Here is a 19,168-nt window from a genome sequence, read left to right on the forward strand (position 1 = left end):
TTTAACGAATGCTCTAGGAATTCTGCCTCGAAATTCCATAGGACTGGCCTAAGTTCCACATTCGTATAGGTGAGTCTATCAAGGGTACTCCTGTAGCTGTGTACCCCACTCAACATAGAGTATAGATCTCATTAAGAGTTACTATTACCTCATCCTTCTTTCGCTGCAGGCTCATGCTTTCTAAATTCTTTCTCTCATAGCATGTTCTACCACTTCATGACTTGTTTTTACCCATTGAACCTATTTCTTGGGATCTCCAGTCATGTAGGTCGGGTTACCATCACTTGTGGGCTATAGGCATTAGTCCCATCCTTCTGGATGTTTCTTGGACTTTCTCTCTATTAAGTCCTTTCGTCAAAGGATCAGCTAAGTTTTCATTCGTACGTACAAAATCAACTCTAACCGCTCCATTTAGAGATACACTCTCTAATCGTGCTATGTTTTCGCCTTATCTGTCGTCTCTTACCATTGTAATAACGATTCTTAATCTTTGCAATAGCCGCGGTACTATCGCAATGAATTAACATAGCCGGTAACGGTTTCTCCCATAAAGGGATTTCAGCTAGCAAGGATCTTAGCCAACTTGCTTCTTCACTAGTTTTCTCTAGTGTTCTCATCTCAGATTCATTCCATAGTGGACTGAGTCAATATCATTTGTTTTAACAAACAACTCCTCTAGTGATGCTCAATGTGCACACACTAGTCACTAAATATTCATCTGAAAGATGTTCAATTCTATATCTTGTACCATTTAAGTACAATATGTTACTCCTAGTGAAGTAATCTTAGAGTCATAGTCTTCTTAAGGCACCTCATGACTCTTTCTATAGCATGGCAATGCTTCTCATCCGTCTACTAGTAAACTTGCACAAGAGTTTCACGACATCGACAATGTCGGATCTAATACATTCAGTGGCATACCTAAGTGCTGCCAATGATGCTCGTATATTCCATTTTTCTAATTCCATCTCAAGTGTTCTTACACTTGGATCATAATATGTGATTGCAAGTTTACATTTCTTTAAGATCTTCTCAACTTTGTGAGAATTATCAAAAAAGTTATCTTTTCTGATCTAGTAATCTTGAAACCAAGAATTACTTCAATTTTTTTTGTTTGGGTCTTTCTTATCAATGTTGTTGATAAACAATGATTTCACATAATTCATAACATGAATCTTTCAATATGAGCAAGTCGTCTTCATAGAGATATATGATCGTGCAAATATTATTTGTCACTTTCATTCACTTTATACTCATTCGATAACATTAGAATGTCAAATTTTTCATGCCATTCCTCAGGAGTTTATTTTAGACCATTCAAATAATTATCTAACTTATAGACCTTGTTTTCTTGTCCATGAATTGCAAAAATTTTCAGGTTGTTTCATATAGACTTGTTCTTCTAGTTCACCATAAAAAGGCAACTTTCACATCCATTTGGAGTACTATCGAGTTATAAACGGCGGCTAAAGGGACTAGTACTCTTATGGATATGATTTTCGTGACTGGTGAATGAATGTCGAAGAAGTCTATATTTTTCTCTTTGTTTAAAACCTTTGACTACAAGGAAAGCCTTGTATTCATCAACCGTACCATCAGGTTTTAGTTCCTTTTTTTTTTCTTTCAAAAATCCAAATACAACCAATTGGTTTTGCAACTATGAGACAAGTCAACTAAGTTTCATGTTTTGTTAGACTCTAGAAAATCCATTTCATCGTTTATTGTTTTTTTGCCATAATTCAGCATCCATTAAGGATATAGCTTTTTAAGGCTTAATGGATCTTCTTCCATTGTATAAACCAAGTTCATACTCTTTAGCAATTTTTGCTTTCTTACCTCCTTGAGGTTCTATAACATCTCGTACGATGTTTTCATAACTGTTTCATAACTATTTCTGATAACATGAATGTGATTAGATATAGTGCCCCCACTAGTTCTTAATTTTTAAAGGGAAATTTATTTTGCCCCCACTAATGTCGTGCTCCCATTAGAGCTCCCACTAGTGCCCCCACTATTCTTTAGTTAAAGGGGTAAATATTTACATAGAATTCGACATCTTTTAAATTATATGATCACTTTAACATTTAGGTCATAAAACCTATATGTTTCGTTATTTATCGCATACCCGATGAATACATATTCATAGGCTCTACTAGTGAATTCAACTCTCTTGGGGTCCAAAATATAGTCCAGACAATCCCAAGTTCAAAAAATAAGACAAGTTGGATTGTCTTTTCTTCAAAAATTTCTTAATTAGAATTTTTGTCTTTAGACTTGGGTACTCTATAAATTTCAATTTTCGTTATAAAAAATTGAACATTCAAGCATATCAATTTTATTTTTCCAAAGTTCACAGTCATCAATAAATATGATAAAAATATTATTTTATCATTTCTATTTTATGTGTCATCAAATTAACACATATCATTATGTTTAGAGATTCATATCCTCTAAATTCTAATTTATATGAACTTTTGATTCATATATCTTGACTGCAATAAATAAAATTGTTTAATTATATAACTTTGGAATTAAGTCCAAGTTACTCAAGTTTTAAAATTTAAACACTTGTTCGTGATCAATTTTGATATGTCAAATATTAAAATCACACAACTAATAACATAGAAGGAGAATTTAATTTTTAACATACCATCAAAGTGCAGTCTTTTCCCACAAGAATGCATGGTACACAAGTCTTTCTTTAAGTCTGAGTTAACTCAGTCTTATTCAATAGAAATCTGAAATTCAGATTCTTTCTTATTTTTATATGAAATATTTGAAACAAATTTCTCATATAATTTCTAATTCATCAAAACCTTTTTCAATTTGATCCATTCATTGATTTTTCAATGTTCATATTTTGTACAGGAAACATTATGATGGTTAAATTGTCTTCTTGTTCGACGGTACATCCCAAACTATTCATTAAAGAGGCTCTGTTGAGAACATGACCGATCAACTTTAACAATTTATTTCTTATCATGATGATGATTATATAATAAGAATTTCATGTTACTGATTCATAAGGAAAAACAACACGTAAGCATGTGTTATTAATTTTCATCCTGAAAATTTTTGAGTTAATCAAGATAAAACCGCAACCTCACGTTATTTTTCTTTTTCAGTCCAAACATTTTCTTATGTTTCACAAACTCGTCTGTTTTATCATTATCAATGATAATCTTAAACTTTTTAGTGTTGTTGTTATATCAACAACAAACACTTCATCGTTTCGGTCGAAATATGTAATTCTTATAGCTTGATTTATCCATAATTTATTTAGGGACAATTTAATCTCAATAAGTAACATCTCCGATAGACATAGCATAACGAAACGTCTTAAAATTGTTGTTTTTGGATTTCCAAACTGTTAAATTTGAATTTCCAAATTTCTATCATCTACCGAAGTTGTTACTAGGTTGAGTCACGACCAGGTCGCTCTCTTTAAGACGTTTCGTGGCACTACCCAAAGTTGTGCAAGGTAGACTATCAACCACGCCGCCTCCAGGATAAAACAAGCCCAACTACAACTGTTCGATTAACTACTGCACTGTAGAAAAATCGTTCGAGAATTACACCCTCAAAATATGGCTCAATCGTTTGATCGAAGCCACTCGATACGGTACGTAACCGCTCTATTCGAAACCGTTCAAATTAATATGGTATTATTACCATTCTATTATGGTGCTGAGACCACTCAAATATGGTGTTATCACCATTCTAACTTCTCCAAAACATGAATATGGCACTACGACCACTCAAATATGGTGATACCACCATTTCTCTTTAAAATAATATATATATATATATACTGTTAAGATCATTCTTTAATATGATCTTAATAGTACTCTATATTCCGAAGAATCATATATTATCGAAGGGACTATGAACTTAAGACCAAGGGACTATGGTCTTAAGAACACTCTTAATACCGAAGGGACAGAAAGGAGTAGAAGCAGAAGAAACTTGTTAAAAACAAGTCGGAGGGAGAAGAGAGGAAAAAACACAGGAAGCATCGACTGTGAATTTTCGGTGTGAAGAATCAAATGGGGCGAGCTCTCCTTTTATAGGGAGAGTTTGTAACAAAAAACGAGTGACTTGGGGATTAAGTCTGCTTAATCCTTAAGCAAACGCGTTTTGTTTCTTAATTGGATATATCCGGAAGTTTCTGGATATGCTTTTGGATCGGGTCGGATCGTAACATATTTATTTGTTACGCGTAGCGCTTACGGATAATGATTAAATTAATTAATTAATTAATTTAATATTTTCAAGTGACAAAAAAATATATCAATTTTTTTTAAGCGTTCACCCGTTCACAAAATTGGGTACCCCAAGGGCACACCCTTGGAGGTCACTTTGCCCATATATAAACACTTACTAGTTGGGGTGACCCTTCAATGTGGGACATTTTTAAGTCACACCCACACACTAGTTTTTTTCATAGTGTTTTTCTTTCCAATTTTCTTCACTAGAATTAACTAGTGTTCCAACAATCCCCCACTTGACTTCAAAATGGTTTCGAGAAATAACGTAAAACGTTTCCATAAGATTTGCTAATATACAAAGGTGTCGTCAACAACTTGAACCTTAGCATAGTGGAAGGTATTCTGATTTAACAAGAGTTGCTTACAGCATTGAACTCTATCTCAGACATAGAATCCACACACAAACCTTTTCATAGGTGTATTCGAAAAGCCCGTGCGTTTTAAGGCCCTGCATGTGTATCCCGGTTTTAACGAATGCTCTAGGAATTCTGCCTCGAAATTCCATAGGACTGGCCTAAGTTCCACATTCGTATAGGTGAGTCTATCAAGGGTACTCCTGTAGCTGTGTACCCCACTCAACATAGAGTATAGATCTCATTAAGAGTTACTATTACCTCATCCTTCTTTCGCTGCAGGCTCATGCTTTCTAAATTCTTTCTCTCATAGCATGTTCTACCACTTCATGACTTGTTTTTACCCATTGAACCTATTTCTTGGGATCTCCAGTCATGTAGGTCGGGTTACCATCACTTGTGGGCTATAGGCATTAGTCCCATCCTTCTGGATGTTTCTTGGACTTTCTCTCTATTAAGTCCTTTCGTCAAAGGATCAGCTAAGTTTTCATTCGTACGTACAAAATCAACTCTAACCGCTCCATTTAGAGATACACTCTCTAATCGTGCTATGTTTTCGCCTTATCTGTCGTCTCTTACCATTGTAATAACGATTCTTAATCTTTGCAATAGCCGCGGTACTATCGCAATGAATTAACATAGCCGGTAACGGTTTCTCCCATAAAGGGATTTCAGCTAGCAAGGATCTTAGCCAACTTGCTTCTTCACTAGTTTTCTCTAGTGTTCTCATCTCAGATTCATTCCATAGTGGACTGAGTCAATATCATTTGTTTTAACAAACAACTCCTCTAGTGATGCTCAATGTGCATACACTAGTCACTAAATATTCATCTGAAAGATGTTCAATTCTATATCTTGTACCATTTAAGTACAATATGTTACTCCTAGTGAAGTAATCTTAGAGTCATAGTCTTCTTAAGGCACCTCATGACTCTTTCTATAGCATGGCAATGCTTCTCATCCGTCTACTAGTAAACTTGCACAAGAGTTTCACGACATCGACAATGTCGGATCTAATACATTCAGTGGCATACCTAAGTGCTGCCAATGATGCTCGTATATTCCGTTTTTCTAATTCCATCTCAAGTGTTCTTACACTTGGATCATAATATGTGATTGCAAGTTTACATTTCTTTAAGATCTTCTCAACTTTGTGAGAATTATCAAAAAAGTTATCTTTTCTGATCTAGTAATCTTGAAACCAAGAATTACTTCAATTTTTTTTGTTTGGGTCTTTCTTATCAATGTTGTTGATAAACAATGATTTCACATAATTCATAACATGAATCTTTCAATATGAGCAAGTCGTCTTCATAGAGATAAATGATCGTGCAAATATTATTTGTCACTTTCATTCACTTTATACTCATTCGATAACATTAGAATGTCAAATTTTTCATGCCATTCCTCAGGAGTTTATTTTAGACCATTCAAATAATTATCTAACTTATAGACCTTGTTTTCTTGTCCATGAATTGCAAAAATTTTCAGGTTGTTTCATATAGACTTGTTCTTCTAGTTCACCATAAAAAGGCAACTTTCACATCCATTTGGAGTACTATCGAGTTATAAACGGCGGCTAAAGGGACTAGTACTCTTATGGATATGATTTTCGTGACTGGTGAATGAATGTCGAAGAAGTCTATATTTTTCTCTTTGTTTAAAACCTTTGACTACAAGGAAAGCCTTGTATTCATCAACCGTACCATCAGGTTTTAGTTCCTTTTTTTTTCTTTCAAAAATCCAAATACAACCGATTGGTTTTGCAACTATGAGACAAGTCAACTAAGTTTCATGTTTTGTTAGACTCTAGAAAATCCATTTCATCGTTTATTGTTTTTTTGCCATAATTCAGCATCCATTAAGGATATAGCTTTTTAAGGCTTAATGGATCTTCTTCCATTGTATAAACCAAGTTCATACTCTTTAGCAATTTTTGCTTTCTTACCTCCTTGAGGTTCTATAACATCTCGTACGATGTTTTCATAACTGTTTCATAACTATTTCTGATAACATGAATGTGATTAGATATAGTGCCCCCACTAGTTCTTAATTTTTAAAGGGAAATTTATTTTGCCCCCACTAATGTCGTGCTCCCATTAGAGCTCCCACTAGTGCCCCCACTATTCTTTAGTTAAAGGGGTAAATATTTACATAGAATTCGACATCTTTTAAATTCTATGATCACTTTAACATTTAGGTCATAAAACCTATATGTTTCGTTATTTATCGCATACCCGATGAATACATATTCATAGGCTCTACTAGTGAATTCAACTCTCTTGGGGTCCAAAATATAGTCCAGACAATCCCAAGTTCAAAAAATAAGACAAGTTGGATTGTCTTTTCTTCAAAAATTTCTTAATTAGAATTTTTGTCTTTAGACTTGGGTACTCTATAAATTTCAATTTTCGTTATAAAAAATTGAACATTCAAGCATATCAATTTTATTTTTCCAAAGTTCACAGTCATCAATAAATATGATAAAAATATTATTTTATCATTTCTATTTTATGTGTCATCAAATTAACACATATCATTATGTTTAGAGATTCATATCCTCTAAATTCTAATTTATATGAACTTTTGATTCATATATCTTGACTGCAATAAATAAAATTGTTTAATTATATAACTTTGGAATTAAGTCCAAGTTACTCAAGTTTTAAAATTTAAACACTTGTTCGTGATCAATTTTGATATGTCAAATATTAAAATCACACAACTAATAACATAGAAGGAGAATTTAATTTTTAACATACCATCAAAGTGCAGTCTTTTCCCACAAGAATGCATGGTACACAAGTCTTTCTTTAAGTCTGAGTTAACTCAGTCTTATTCAATAGAAATCTGAAATTCAGATTCTTTCTTATTTTTATATGAAATATTTGAAACAAATTTCTCATATAATTTCTAATTCATCAAAACCTTTTTCAATTTGATCCATTCATTGATTTTTCAATGTTCATATTTTGTACAGGAAACATTATGATGGTTAAATTGTCTTCTTGTTCGACGGTACATCCCAAACTATTCATTAGAGAGGCTCTGTTGAGAACATGACCGATCAACTTTAACAATTTATTTCTTATCATGATGATGATTATATAATAAGAATTTCATGTTACTGATTCATAAGGAAAAACAACACGTAAGCATGTGTTATTAATTTTCATCCTGAAAATTTTTGAGTTAATCAAGATAAAACCGCAACCTCACGTTATTTTTCTTTTTCAGTCCAAACATTTTCTTATGTTTCACAAACTCGTCTGTTTTATCATTATCAATGATAATCTTAAACTTTTTAGTGTTGTTGTTATATCAACAACAAACACTTCATCGTTTCGGTCGAAATATGTAATTCTTATAGCTTGATTTATCCATAATTTATTTAGGGACAATTTAATCTCAATAAGTAACATCTCCGATAGACATAGCATAACGAAACGTCTTAAAATTGTTGTTTTTGGATTTCCAAACTGTTAAATTTGAATTTCCAAATTTCTATCATCTACCGAAGTTGTTACTAGGTTGAGTCACGACCAGGTCGCTCTCTTTAAGACGTTTCGTGGCACTACCCAAAGTTGTGCAAGGTAGACTATCAACCACGCCGCCTCCAGGATAAAACAAGCCCAACTACAACTGTTCGATTAACTACTGCACTGTAGAAAAATCGTTCGAGAATTACACCCTCAAAATATGGCTCAATCGTTTGATCGAAGCCACTCGATACGGTACGTAACCGCTCTATTCGAAACCGTTCAAATTAATATGGTATTATTACCATTCTATTATGGTGCTGAGACCACTCAAATATGGTGTTATCACCATTCTAACTTCTCCAAAACATGAATATGGCACTACGACCACTCAAATATGGTGATACCACCATTTCTCTTTAAAATAATATATATATATACTGTTAAGATCATTCTTTAATATGATCTTAATAGTACTCTATATTCCGAAGAATCATATATTATCGAAGGGACTATGAACTTAAGACCAAGGGACTATGGTCTTAAGAACACTCTTAATACCGAAGGGACAGAAAGGAGTAGAAGCAGAAGAAACTTGTTAAAAACAAGTCGGAGGGAGAAGAGAGGAAAAAACACAGGAAGCATCGACTGTGAATTTTCGGTGTGAAGAATCAAATGGGGCGAGCTCTCCTTTTATAGGGAGAGTTTGTAACAAAAAACGAGTGACTTGGGGATTAAGTCTGCTTAATCCTTAAGCAAATGCGTTTTGTTTCTTAATTGGATATATCCGGAAGTTTCTGGATATGCTTTTGGATCGGGTCGGATCGTAACATATTTATTTGTTACGCGTAGCGCTTACGAATAATGATTAAATTAATTAATTAATTAATTTAACATTTTCAAGTGACAAAAAAATATATCAATTTTTTTTAAGCGTTCACCCGTTCACAAAATTGGGTACCCCAAGGGCACACCCTTGGAGGTCACTTTGCCCATATATAAACACTTACTAGTTGGGGTGACCCTTCAATGTGGGACATTTTTAAGTCACACCCACACACTAGTTTTTTTCATAGTGTTTTTCTTTCCAATTTTCTTCACTAGAATTAACTAGTGTTCCAACACTAACACTATTCATGTCTCAAAACTTGATTTGAATAGGAAAATGATTCGTAAACACCCCTTTTCATACCACTCCTTCATACACCTCCTAGCTGGCAGGTATTTTTGTAATTTCGAAAGAAAGAAAATTTTTTAAACCTGTTCTTACAAAAACCGGCTTAAAAAGTCTAAAATAAAATATATGAGGAAACATTGGTATATTCAGAATCCAAAAGGAAAAATTATCATTCAACCTTGGTATTTAGTTCCAAATTACCAAGATATTACAATAGTAAAAGCACAAATTAGATGGTGCGAAGAAACAGCAAGATATTATTTAAAAGAAGATTTCAATTATTTTCTTTTCAAGTACTTTATAGAAGTAGCTGAGGCGTTAAGAATAGAACTCAAAAGATTAGCTAGATAAATTATGAATGGTCTTATAAATCCATTTGGAAAAATAATACCACAACCATTTATTTTGAAACCTAATTATAATGAAATTGACAAAGTAAAAAACCAAATTAATTGGTGTAGAGAAACAGCATATTGGTTTCTTATAATTGAAGAAGATTATTCTACATACTGGGAATATGAAAATTTAGCAAATCTGTTAAGTCAAGAAATACAAAAGTTTGCGCATGGCTAATAAGGGTGTAAGTGAAAAAATACAAGATATTTTTGAAAATCTAACAATACTTCAGAAACAGCTAGATAAAATAGTAGAAGTTCTACTAGAAAGAGAGTTTGAAGAAAAACTCAATGAAAAATTATCTAATCTGGAAGAAAATCAAAGATTGTTAGATGAAAAACTTTGTATAAAAATAGATGATTTAATCGATTTATTAAAACTCTTACCTATAAGAGATAAATGTCTAACCCTAGAAGAATTACAAACTTTTGTCAAAAAAGAAGGGGGAGATATGATAGAAATCCCTGAAAAATCAGAAAAAGAAATTCACTTTTTTGCGCCATTACCTTAATATGGACGAAACAGAAGAAGAAATAGTTAATCAGCTAAATGAATTACAAACACTAATGGCTTCTTTAGACATTAATAGAAAAAATCAAATAACAGAAGAGTCCGACGACGAAAACAAATTTGTCTACGACTTTGGATCAGAAAGTTCTTTCAGTATGGAAGAAGAACCACAAGTAGGACTTGTAAAAACTGATGAACAACCAGAATCATCAGAACAAGGTCGTAAAAGAGGACGTCAAGAGGGTAGAGAAGAATTTATCGATCAACAAATCATTGAAGACAAAATGAATGATAGAAAATTTAAACAAATACCATCTAAATATATACCTACAATAAATCGCCACAAAGATGATAATATTTTAAACATTGACTGTAGTGAGGATATTAAAAAAGAGCTAAGAAGTTGGTATCATGATCACATGGTAACAATCCAATTAGACCCTACACTAGGGAAACTAAGTCCAAAAAGTATTTTTATCTACTTAAAAACAAAAACTATAGGAAATGCTTGGAGTTTTATGTCTGAAAAATCAGATTCAGAGCTTCCATCAACAACTGAAGAAGTAATAAATCATGTCTATTCAATTTTGAAAAAAGAATTTGTAGGTTTTGATGCGCCAGAAGCAGAATCAGACCTAGAAAACACAAACATTCATAGAATCCTTAATCTAAGAATCTGTGATATGTGTTATGTTGAACCATTTATATGTGAGTTTAGTAAATATTATTATGCAATATCTCCACAAAAGAGACTACAATATAATCTTTTAGGATTATTCTACAATAAACTTCCATCATCCGTAGGAACAATAATGGAAAAAATAATCCAAGAACACCTAGAAGTAATCGTAGGATTAGACGATACTCTAGGAACAAGGATAACTGCATTAAGGAAATGGATATCCGAAAAATGCATGGAAAAAACTGCTAAAAGAGAAGCAAAAATAAACGTTTGCTGTGATAGAATTCGAGACAAAGTAGGAAACTACGGTTGTAATAAACCTAGAAGAAAGAAAAAGAAAAAAGTTTTTAGAAAAATAGATCATTCTGAATATAAAAGAAAAAAGAAATTTTCTAAGAAATTCAATAAACAAAAATATTTTAGAAGAAATAAAAAATATCCTAAAAAGAATTCATGTCCTAAAGGAAAGAAAACATGCACATGTTGGTTGTGTAAAGAAGAAGGACATTATACAAATGAATGTCCTAAAAAGAAAGATTCTAAAAAAGAAACCTTGAAATTAATTTGGGAAGTAGGTTTCGAGCCAATAGAATCAGATTTAGATTCCGATGAAAGTAGTATCTTTGAATATACTACTGAAGAGGAATTCGTAGAATGAGTAGGAAAATCTTAAAAAATGGAAATCCTAATTCAACATTTATTCAAGTTATCTTGAATAAAAAGAAAATCATGAGTTACATTGATACTGGTGCAACTCTATGTTTTGGAAGGAAATCTATATCCAAAGAATGGATTAGATTAAAAAAGCCAAAAGAAATAATAATTGCTGACAAAACAAAACATAAGATATGGTTTGTTTTGAAAAATACCTTCATAAAAATCGAACATAGATATTTTTATGTAAGATCAATTTATGAACATGATTTTGGAATAGATTTGATAATAGGAAATAACTTCTTAAAGTTGTATAATCCTTTTATTCAAGAACTTGACACTATAACATTAAAATGGTTTAATGTTAATAATCCAGAAGAAAGTGAATTTGTTACAACAAATATTGTAACAAAAAATGAAATTTTAAGGGCAATAAAAGAAAATCTCAATGTACTTAGATGTATGTGGGATAAAAGAAAGTTTTACTTAACTACTGAACAAAATCTAGGATATCATCTAGATCAAGTTTGTTCTGAAAATCCATTAGACTCTATAGTAAATAAAATACAGGATTTAGTTGTTATAAAACTTCAAGACCCTAAAAAGGAAGTCAAAGTTCTATACAAAATTCCTTACTCAGCAGAAGATAAGGAAGAATTTAAAAAAGAAATAGCAGAATTATTAGAAAAAGGTCTAATAAGTGCTTCTATTAGTCCACATTCAGCGCCGGCTTTTTATGTCAGAAAACACAATGAGATAAAAAGAGGAAAAGCTCGAATGGTAATTAATTATAAAAAACTTAATGAAATGACTATTAGTGATTCTTATAAGTTACCAAGAAAGGATTACACTTTTGAAAAAATAAGAGGATGTAATTGGTTTTCATCTTTGGATGCAAAATCTGAGTACTGGCAGTTAAGGTTATCAGAAGAAACAAAACCATTAACAGCTTTTAGTTGTCCAGAAGGACATTTTGAATGGAAAGTTTTACCATTTGGTTTAAAACAAGCACCATCAATATATCAAAGATTTATGGACAACACTCTTAAAGGTCTTGATCATATTTGCTTTGTATATATCGATGATATATTAATCTTTACCAAAGGAAGTAAAGAACAACATGTTAAAGATGTTATGACTGTTTTAAACAGAATATAGGATAGAGGAATTGTTCTATCTAGAAAAAAGTCAGTACTTTTGAAACAAGAAATCGAATTCCTTGGTCTTATTATAAGAGAAGGAGGAAAACTCGATTTATCACCACATGTTCAAGAAATTTTTTTACTTTTTCCTGACCAATTAGTGGATAGAAAACAAATCCAAAGATTTTTGGGATGTTTAAATTATATTGCTAATGAAGGATTTCTTCAAGATTTAGCAAATGATAGAAAATTTTTACAGAAGAAGATATCTGAAAAAGTGCCATGGTCATGGACACAAAAGGATACTGAGGCTGTAAAATCATTAAAAGAAAAATTAAAAGTTTTACCACAACTATACAACCCAACAGAAAATGATTTTTTGGTTGTAAACGTTGATGCAAATCAGTTTACTTGGGCTGGAGTTATGAGAGCTCTACCTAATGGTAAACAAAAATTGGGATTAAATCTCAATGGATATGTTGAGGATGAAACCCCACAACAATCCTATACCATTGTGGGCGCAACCCCACAGTTAAAATCAGATATCCCTAATGGGCGATCAGATAAAACATCAGTTTCAACTGATACAAAACTTGATTATTCAAGTAATAACATCCGAATTAAGGATAAAGATCTTGTTTTATGCAAGTATGTTTCAGGTTCTTTTAAAGATGCTAAAACAAGATATCATATCAATGAGAAAGAAACTCTTTCTTGTTTAAATGTTTTAGAAAAATGGAGAATGGACTTAATTCCATCAAGATTTTTACTAAGAACTGATTCAACTTATGCTATCGGATTTTGGCTCTACAATTTAAAAGTTGATCATAAACAAGGAAGACTTGTTAGATGGAAAATGCGCATCCAACAATTCTATCCTTATATTCAACTAATAAAATCAGAAAACAATTGTTTTGCAGATACTCTGACAAGAGAATGGAGCAAGCTCTAAAAGTTCTCTACAATAGCTTAAAGCAAAAGGATGAAATCCATAGCCAAAAGCTAAAACAGCTCTCTTCAGAGAGGGGGGAGATGATTAAAATGATTGAAAGTATAACCAAGATCATAAATGTTGAAACTCCAACAACAACAAAAGAAGAACCAGCAAAAAAGACTTTGAATGAACAACAAAGTTTTTCATCAACATCTTCAGCAGGTTCTTTGCCAGAGGAAGATACGAAAAAGTCATGGGCTGAAAAAGTTGAACAAGAAGATGAAGAGCCAAAAAATGGTTCAGATCAAACAAGCGATGCCGTAGATCCACAACCAGCAAAGAAGGTGTATGTCATCTTTGATGGTCCAATGAAAGGCATCTACAATAATTGGGCAATTGCAAGCCTCCACATCAATGGCAAAAATGCCAGACATAAATCCTATCCAACAATGGAGGAAGCAAAAGAGGCTTACAAAGCCTCCTATAAAGAAATGACCATTGCTAAAGAAATTGGCCAACCATCAAAAATGGAGTCAAAGAAAAAGATCTCAGTGGGATCCATAATAAATCTCCAGAAAGAAAAAAAATAAGCCAAAAACCCTTGATGATTTCATGGGAAAGTGGAGATGGCTAGCAGACTTCAAAGAAGAGTTAGCACTTGAATGTTTTTACCCAATCAATACCACACATGGGGTAAAAGCTAATACGGTTCCAGGAATATCCAAGGAATTGATTAAAGAATTTTATGACTATGGAATGCTTAAGACCGTGTATCTTGAAGAAGGAGAAGGTCGCAGATTCCAAGAATTGGCTGATCTTCCAAAAGAAATTGGCGATACAGCAAAGAGATTTAATGACTTCCTTGCTAAAGGAAGAGAAATATATCTCCAGTTCGAACAAACCTATCCATAGTTTTTTGAAGAAAATAATTTTATGGCTGTAAGACCAAGAACAGTCATCAAAATAGGAATTTCAAATAAAACTTATCTACCTCCAAATTCAGAAAGTATTGGATGGACAGTAGATTCGTTCATTTATCAAATGAAACGTTTTTATGATAACCTTATTAGATATGGTTCTACCATTATTAATTATAAGGTCCTCTACACTACAGAAACCTGTCTCATGGTTTGTGATTCAAAAAGGAAGGTTTCAGAGGAACACCTCAAGCAAACACTCCATTATGAAGAACTATTCTCAAGATTTGAGAATGCTCTTAGCCAAATCCCAGATGAAGTTCAACAGGAGTGCTGTCAACACTTCTCAAAATACAAAGGGCATATCTGTAAATGGTGTGCAAAAAAGAAGGTGTCGGTAGAAGAAGACAAAATACCGACAATCACAGTACTTGAAGATAAGGCAAAAGGAAAAGCCTAAACACGTGTCATGTAGATGACCGTAGGAACAAAGTTGTAATAATGGAACCTTATCATCTGAGTCAGATGGGGTCCATTTAGTTGAAAACCTTATCACCTTATGTGATAATGCTTTTACTTTTTCCTTTGCGTGTTTTGTTTGTTTTTCTTTTTAGCTAGAAGGAAAGTGACATGTGACCTACTCTGTAAGTCCTTTCCTCTTATAAATAAGAGCCTCGATGCTCACTTGTAAGATACAACTAAAATCAATGAAGTAAGTACCTTTAGTTTATAAAAAAAACATTGTGGGAAAGGGTTTCGCAGGATTTGAGGTTGTCATAACCAAATCAAAAGATTTTAAATTTTCAATATCAATAATCGAAAGATTATTTCAAATCCAAAGGATCGAAAGATCAGAATCATCAAAGATCCAAGACAAAGTCAGGTATGATTTTAAATATTTTAAATAATTTAAATATTTTATAATTTTTACATTTCATAATGGAATATAGTATGATAAAAGAAAATTCATCTGGTTTTATGGCAGATGTATTAATAGATCATATAGAAAAGGTAGATTTTACCTTAAAACCAGAAGAAAACTTCAAGCAGAAAAGTATTTTTTCTTTAATAAAAGAAAAATTATCTAGAGAAAATATTCTAAAATATGGAATGATGATAGGAGAAGTTCATGTACCAATGGAATCAACAGATGGATCTGTTGTAATATCCATAATAGACGAAGAACAGATTAATAATAGATTAAAACATCTATCGTTAGAAAAAAGACAGAAGATAGGATATATTCATATATCAACTATCCAAATAATCATAAAAAGTACTTTTATGAAAGGAGTAAATTCAGAACTAGAACTTTTTATAGAAGATGCTAGAATGAATAAAAAACATTCACTAATAGCCGAAGGTGAAGGAAACTTAATAGGTGGAAAAATAAAATTTGATATAAATTTACAAATAGGCTTGAGTCTAAATGATATAGATCTAGACAGATCTTTAGTAATTCATTATAAACTTAAAGACCAAGATCTCATGAGACCAGGAAATCATCCTTTTAGTATAAGTTATAAGATGAATTATGCATTAAGTAACTCTCATTATAGTGTAGAATTTAGTGGAAAAGAGAAAATACAAATAGACGAACTATTTGCACCATTAGTAAAATTAGAATCACCAATTCTAAAACCACTAAAAAGATCAAAATCGATTATGACTATAGAAAGAACACCTCTTCTAAAACAAGAAGAAAGTACTAGTGAACCAAAGTTTCTACCAGCAAGAACTTCATTAGATAGTTATGAAAAGAGAAAGCTTAATAAAGCTTTATCAGAAATAAAAACTGAACTTTTAGGCATTAATAGAAAATTATAATGCCAGGAATAACAATAAAAAATGAATTAAGTTTATTCAGAATAAAACTAGATAGCCTAGTTAACAGAATAGAAGAAAATTTCTTCAGAATAGAAATGAAAAACACACTTTGGGGAATTCATGATTTAATGATTTTACAGATTTCATATATAGATGAAATGATAGAAGAATTAGAAGGGACAGAAAATATTTCTGTTACACAAAAAGAAAGAGCCACAACCCTGCTATGGTCATCTCAAAAATTAATTGAATTTGAACAGTCATTAGAAAAAATTCAGGAAAGTTCCTCAAATACATAATGCCTGGTTTAGGCCTAATAACAGAATTAAAACTTTTTAAAGAAAGATTAGAGAACATAGTCTCTGATATAGAATTTTATCACAGAAGAGTTGTTTTAAGACAAATTCTATTTCATTCTAAAGAATTTGTAATTTATCATATAGAATATATTGATGATTTTCTCAGAGAAATTGAAGATTTAGAAAATCTTACCAATACACAAAGAGAAAGAGCAAAAATGCTCTTAAAACCATTTCAAGGATTAATTAAAATCGAACAAATGTTAAATCAAGTTCGACAACAAAATTCCGCTGGCGATTCCGCCCCCAACCTGGTTTCAGAGCCAGTATTACAATCCTAAGGGATGAAGATAAAAATGAAAATAAAAATAAAAATCTTTTATTTTCAAAAAAGACAAAAGTCTTTTAAAATCGCTTTTTTAATCAACCGACTTAAAAAGCTAAGAGGTGTACAAGGTGGTATGCCACGTAAGGTGGTTCACCTATCACCACTCATTTGAATATATACTTGTTATACCACCAGAAATATCTTTGCAATTATGATGAATAATAATAAGAGGGATATTCTACTTACTATATATTAAATATTAATCCCTTGATACTTCCATTTTTGCCCTTCATAAGGGCATTTAGGTAATTTCCTAATTGGTTGAGTTTGTTTGTTACCACCTCATATCCTTCATAAGGGCATTTAGGTAATTCTCCCCATTTCATTCTTCATTTCTCTCTCTCTCTAAAAAAACACGTTCTCTCTAAAACGCGTTCTCTCCAAAAACAACCCTCGTGCAAGCCTGCTCTCCGTCGTTGTTGCCGCCTCTCACCGCCATCGTCGTTACCGCCTTCGACCTCGTGAGTTTATATTTTTTCTTCCTTCAATCGATTTAGGTTTCCTCTTTTTTGGAGGTTGTTATCGTTTGAACGTTTGGGTTGAGATATTTTGGTTTGATTTGAATTACTGGTTGTTGAATGGTGCTGATTTTGTTCCATGAAAGATGAATTTGAAGAATTGAAGGATTAAAGAAAATGAGTTAAATTTAGAAAGGGAAAGAGAGAGAAACCCTAGAAATTGGGGACGCGGTGGGTAACAAAATGAACTAACAACACCTTCTTCTTTTATTTTTGTTTCTTTCCTAGATTATTCCTCTCAAATCATAGGATTAGCTACTGTATTCATTCAATTGAAAGGTAAGTCAAATTTCTTCTCCTTTCTTACTAAAACCGAGCTCAACTCCATTATAACCCAAAAGTTCAACTGTTAAACTTTATTTGTTTTGGATTGTTGTTGTATGTGCATAAAAATAGGTTGGTGTATTTATGGAAGTATTCCAAAATGCATCAGATACGAATGAAACTTATTGGTTCACTATTATTTGGATTTCATTTCTTCATCGATTGCTATAATGTATTTGGGTAAGTATTCATATTTTGATATAAGATCAGTTACATATGTGGTAGTTAAAAGTGCCTAAATGCATATTATTGGATAAGTGCAGGAGAATGGTTTCAACACTATTTGTTAAAGAGGGAACATAAACCAAAAGTCCAGGTATGTGATTCATTATTTGGTCTTGACAAAAAACACTTATTATAAAAATCAGTCAATGTTTTTGTTCTTGTATTTATTCATGGTGATTTGAAGGTGTATTGAGATTGTGTTTGTTTTGGTTTAGGGGAAATTAATTCGTGAAGTTGTGAATATGTTGGAAGAATGGAAGCATGTCCCTGATGTTTCTGAATATGTAGTCCTTAAGTTGTTGACTTGAATCAAAACGCTGCCTTTAAAAAGCTTCAGGATGTCAAAACGTTAAGTTTAACGGTTAGAAATATCATTCTAGCCCTACAAATGTCGTTTAATAATGCTGAAAATGCATTTGTTGTTGTAAATAGTTGTCTTTCTAGCACTATAAATGATCATTTATGACCATTAAACGTAGCATTTTGACACCCTAGAGCTTTCAAAATGCAGCATTTTGATCCAAGTCAACAACTTAACGGCTACATCAGTATCAGTTAAACGTATACTGACAGTAGGGGTAACCGTGAAATAGTTTATCAACTAAAAGGACTTGAAACTTTTGAAACTTAAAGGACTAATTGAGAATTTTGTCAAACTAAAAGGACTTAATTGAAACTTTCGAAACTTAAAGGACTAATTTGGGAATCATGTCAAACTAAAAGGACCAAAAGTGGTATTTGGCCTTTATTAAAATACTCTTATTAATTGTAATTAGTAAAATAATTAAGTTAGATGAAATTCAATAAATAAGTGTATAATAATAGAAAAAAAGAAAGAAATGCTGCATTGATTTTCTAAAATGACTATTATTTTGAGACAAAAAAAAATGATAAAGAGACAACTATTTTGAGACTTGGGGGTAGATTTTTTTACATAGATTATTAGTCTAACAAAAAGAAAATGGACAATAAGTCCACAACTAAACCATAATCTAAAACCTGAACTCTTTTCGATGATGCATAATGATTTTATCCACTATGGCAATTCATTGTTTCACTGTTGGCTACATATCAT

The sequence above is a fragment of the Medicago sativa genome, chromosome 7 (genome assembly GCF_051527215.1).
Source record: "Medicago sativa cultivar Bolivia chromosome 7, Bolivia_mono, whole genome shotgun sequence".
NCBI lineage: Eukaryota > Viridiplantae > Streptophyta > Magnoliopsida > Fabales > Fabaceae > Medicago > Medicago sativa.